The following is a 5,714-nucleotide window of genomic DNA, read 5'->3' as shown; positions in this document are numbered from 1 at the left end:
AAAAAAAAAAAAAAAAACGCACTGCTGTTAAGTCAGTTCTGACTCATAGTAACTCCTCCTTGGGTTTCCAAAGCAGTATATCTATGGAAATAGATTGCCTAGTGTTCCTTCCAAGGAGCGTTTGGTAGGGTTGAAGCACCAGCCTTCTAGTTAGAAGTCAAATGCTTAGGCATTATGCCACAAGAGCTCCCAGTCTTTCTATAGACATATGGATATTATCCTACCACTGACATCATTGTACTTCAGGATAGATCTTGAAACATTCCTTTTGATAGGTAAAGGGGTGCCATTTCTCTTCAATTTATCATTCCTGGAATAGTAGACATATGATTATCTGATTCAACATGGCCAACACCAGTCCATTTCAACTCACTAATGTCTAGAATACCAATATTTATGCATTCTATTTCATTCTTGACAACTTCCAATTTTCCTATAGCCATACTTTGTGCATTCCACATTCTGATTATAAATGAATGTTTGTAGATGTTTCTTTCCATTTTGACTTATACCTCATCAGCAAATGATGGTCCCAAAATCTTTGTTCCATTCACATCATTAAGGTCAACTTTACTTTGAGGAGGCAGGTCTTTCTCAGTCATATCAGCCATATTTTTGTGCCTTCCAACCTGAGGGTCTCATCTTCCTGCACTAAATCAAACAATGATTCATGGCTTTTCGTTAAATTTTCCAGTAACATGTCAGATAGTGTTTCACTGCTATTCATAAGGTTTTTAGTGATCAGATTTTTCACAAGTAGTTGGCACCATCAATTTCCCAGTCTTTCGTAATCTAGAAGCTCCACTTAAACCTGGCTGCCATGGATAACCCTGGTGGTATTTTAAATACCAGTGGCATAGCCTCCACCCTTACTCAACACACAAGCCACCACAGTACAATGAAATGACAGGTGAGTGGTGGAGATCTGTCTTAATTTTCCTTTATTTAAGCCATAACAATTGATGTTTTATATCAAATCTGCTTGGTACAAAAAGAAAAAAAAAAATCTGTAGGAAAGCATTCAACTCAAAAAAAAAAAAACAAAAACTACTTCACTGCTGCCGAGTCAATTAGACTCATGGTGACCCCTCCTTGGATTTCCAAGGCCTCATGTCTATGGAAGTAGATTGACCAATCTTCCTTCTGGAGAGTGGCTGGTGGGTTTGAACCACTAGCCTTCTGGTTAGCAGTCAAATGCCTTAGTCAGTATGCCACCAGAGCACCCGTTATTAGTAATATCAAACATTAATCCATGGGTGGATATACAGGTTGTTATGTTATGTGCCATAAAGTTGGACCCAACTCATAGTGAACCCCTCCTTGGGTTTCCAAGGCAGTATCACTACAGAAGTAGATTGCCCCATCTTCCTTCTGAGGAGTGGCCCGAATGATCAGGTATATCTAGGTAAAAGGGGATATACTCATGGACATATTTAAGTTTTACAGATGATATTTCTACATATGTATTTGTATGTGCTATAAGAACATCCATAGAGTTGATTCTGACTCATAGTGACCTCTATTTGAGTTTCCAAGGTGGTATCTCTATGGAAGTAGATTTCTCAGTCTTCTTTTCGAAGAGTGGTTGGTGGATTTGAGCTGCCAGTCTTCTGGTTAATAGTCAAATGCCTTAGGCACTACACCACCAGAGTGCCCTATAAGAATGTCCATATATATAATAAAGCTGAAGGGGCAATGTTATGTAACTTCTCAACCACAGAAAACCACCTTATAGGACTGAGTTGTTTTGCCCAGCTCTCTACTATTGTCATGGGGAACATCAAGGTCAATTTGCATAGCGTACTGCACAAAAACATTGTCCTACATCCTACTTTGCTGAATACTGACTGGGTCTCAAAAGCTTGCAAACAGCCATCTAAAATGCAACAATTGGTCTCTCCTCATCCAGACCATAGAAGAATGAAGAAAACAAAGATACATGGAAATAATTCCTCCAAGGGACTAGGGGATCATATGAACCTCAGCCTACATAACCCTGAGACCAGAAGAACTAGATGGTGCCTAGCTCCCAATGCCAACCACTCAGAAAGGGTTCAGTGTAGGAGATACTGAATAAAGTGGGAGAAAATGTGGAACAAAACTCAAAATCATAATAAGAAAAACACCAGACTTACTGGTCTGATAGACACTAGTGAAACCTCCAAGACTATGGCCCCTACTCACTGTTTAGGACTGGAATTAAACCATCTCCCATGGCTTCCAGCCAGATGATCGACAGACCTACAAGGTGAACACTTACACCACCTAGGTACACTCTTTAAAACAATCAATCATGGAGGTCTGAAGGCAGTATTTGCACAGGGTGATAGCTCAGAGGGCAGGAATGCATAGAAAAAAGGGGCACAGGGTAAAGGTAAACTAAGGGAAGAAGGGGGAAGAGAGCTGTTACATTATGGTTATTACAATCAGTGTCATGAAACAAAATGTGTATGAACTGCCATATGGAAAATGAATTTGCTCTGGAAACTTTCACCTAAATCACATTAAAAAAAAAAAAAAAAAAGCTTTTAGGTTCCGATGGCATAGATTGGAATTCTAGCTCTACTATAAACGAGCGTTAAATAAGAAAAGTATTTACTCTTTCTATTTCAGTTTGAGTATTTTAAGAACTTTTAAAGTAGGTGACGAACTTGGCACATAATATACACTTAGTAAATGGTAAGCCTTTTGAATATGTTACTTTTCTTTACAGTGATTATCCTTATTGAAGGAATATACTCTGAAACAGTGTCTCAATCAGAAACAGAGGCAGCATTTTAAGAGGTTTGAAGAAATAAGTTCAGAAGTATACAGAAGTTAGGTTGCTGATTAAAGAAGCCCAATGCTACATATGTCAAAAATATGATGGTAGGTTTGTCAGGTTCTTAGATAAATAAAAGAGCTTTCAGTGGATTCTTATACATAGAGATATGCTCAACAGGGCCATCCTCTTCCTTTTGGCACCTAATTATTTTGCAGAGCAATAGGACAAATGCATCTGTGAGTTCTTGTTCTGCAGAAAACTCTGATTCATATAACTTATGATCCCCAACCATTTAAATCATTAATTTGGTGAGCCTTAAATCAGAAAATTCCAGGTCCTAAAAGAAACAAATTTTCAAAGTTTACATGAATTAAATCAATGTATTTATTGAAAGCTAAAAATAGTATCCTCTCTCTGAAGGCATGGAAGTGAAACAGTCTGTGTTTATACTTAGATTAGTATTACATTCAGAAAAGTTTCTTTTTTTTCAGAAAAGTTTCTTAATTAAGGAAAAATTTGATGTAAAGTAAAATTACATCCCATTACTGTTATAGCCACCCTATAGGATAACATAGAACTGTCCCTAGTGTCTCCAAAGCTATAAATCTTCAAAGAAGCAAATTGCCACAGCTTTTTCCCACAGAGCAGTTGATGGGTTCAAACCACCAATCGTTAGCAGCTGAATGCTAACGGAGTTAGCACCTCAGTGTTTGACCACTATACTATCAATATTGTTTTATGAATGTAGTGGGTTTAGTATTATTGATTATCTTAGATTTCAGTGCTAGGGCAAAGCTATACTTTTATAATACCATTTACTTGTTTCTGTTTTACCAGATATCAAATTGCTTTATAATTTCCATGAGTTTATCTTCCTTTTTACTGAACATTTTAAGAGAGTTGTGACTTGTAGTTGAAGAATACAAAGAATCATTGTTTCATTTTGTTGTTTTGATTTAATTTGTTGTTGGTGGTGTTTTAATTTCTAACTGTGATTACATCAATATTAAAATAAATAGAAATTCTGTCTGAAAAAAACAACGAAGAAAGTGACAAAGGAAAAAAAAAATGCAACTCATATCAAAAGCAAAGGATTAAAATTTATAACAAAAAAGAAATACAATCAGGGAAAGATCAATAACTCATAGAAAATGTGCAAATATTAGACAAGTCACAGAAAAGGAAATGCAAATGACTCTTAACATATGAAAGCATCACTCATTTCACTCATCATACGGGAAATGAAAAATAGAATTACTGAGATACAATTTTCACTGAGAAAAATGACAAAAATCCCAAAATACAATACCTGTAGAGAGTAATTAGGTGATTCCGTAAAAACTCAGGCCCACACACCTTTTGCTAAGTGATTGCAGTTTAATGAGTTAGGCTACAGATATGCTAGCATTTTGTGGGAAAATTATGTATGCAGAAGGTAACTCACAGAATTGTTTTTAATAGTAAAAGTACTGGAAACAGATTACATGTCTACCAGCATGAGTCTCATAGATTATAATATTCTCACATAATTGAGTCTCTGGGTAGCACAAAACGGTTAAGTGCTCAACTAAAAGAGGAAAGGTTGGCAGTTTGAACTCACCCAGATAAACCTGAGAAGACAGATCTAGCGATTTACTTCTGAAAGGTCAAGACCATTAAAAACCCTATGGAGTAGTTCTACTCTACACACAGGGGATCACCATGAGTTAGCATCAACATGACGCCACCTAGTAACAAAAACAACTCTCATGTGCTGGAAAAATAATATATCTGTAAAAAGGAAAAAGGGAGACATTATTTGTACATTGTTTTGGAAAGATTTATTAATTATATTATCAAGTGAAAAAAAAAAAAAAAAACTAAGGTGTAAAAAACCATAGGGTGTTACATTTCTGTTAGTTTGAATATGTGCAGAATTATTGGAACTCTGGATTCTAGAGGAGCTATGATATTAAAATATGCCTCCGTCATTTTGAAAGCAGTGATAGGCTCATCTCTCTTCCCAAGATCTTCTAGTAGTGAGTCTAGCCTTAGTCAACATTGCTTGGCTTTCATGGTAAATGAGAACTGGCTTATTACAAAAAAGAACACAATCATTTAAAACCCATGGGTAGAGAGGATATCAATTTATTTATATATATATTTAAAGATTAAGGATCTCTAGTGACACGTGCCTAAGACATTTGACTGCTAACTAGAAGGCTGGTGATTCAAAAGCCTCATCCTTTCCACAAAAGGAAGATGAGGCTATCTACTTCCGTAAAGATTTACTGACTAGGAAACACAATTGGGGTCACTGTGAGTGGGACTTGATGGCAGTAGGTTTAGTTTGGTATTTATTCTAAAGTTTGGATGGTATAACTAGGACTGCAATAATAGTGATTAATAACAATACTGCCTAGGAAACCAAAAGAGGAGTCTCTATTGAGTCAGCTCTGACTCGACAGCCCACAACAACAACTACAACAACGTTTAAATAGTTTTGAACTGTATGAACAGTGTAATATGATCTAAATTATTGTCCTTGATATAATACTTTGTAAACCAAGTAAAAAGCCTAATTTATTATGTGTTCCTGCATGAAAAGGACCTCTTATGATGCAGGGTTTAGCATTTGCCTGTTAACCAAAACAGCGGTTTGAACCTACATTATGACCCTGGGAACACAACAGGGCAGTTCTATTCTGTCCTATAATTGTCGCTGAGTGGGAATCAGCTCAATGGTAATGGGTTTGTTTTTTCATTTTTGTATTTTTTTGCTTTTGATCCTAGGGAAACATTTTAGGACAACTCTATCATGCAAACATCTAACTCCTATTGCACTAGAAAGTCTAATAGGTATGTTTACCCACTGAATTTTTTCTTGGTCCTTTTATTGGAATGAGATTTTTTGTTGTAAGATGCTGTCAAGTGAGCTCCAACTCAGCAACCCTATGTACAACAGAAAAAA

This window comes from Orycteropus afer, unplaced genomic scaffold, assembly GCF_000298275.1.
Source record: "Orycteropus afer afer isolate SDZICR_OR568_19922 unplaced genomic scaffold, OryAfe1.0 scaffold00688, whole genome shotgun sequence".
NCBI lineage: Eukaryota > Metazoa > Chordata > Mammalia > Tubulidentata > Orycteropodidae > Orycteropus > Orycteropus afer.
Note: the sequence above shows the minus strand (reverse complement) of the source record.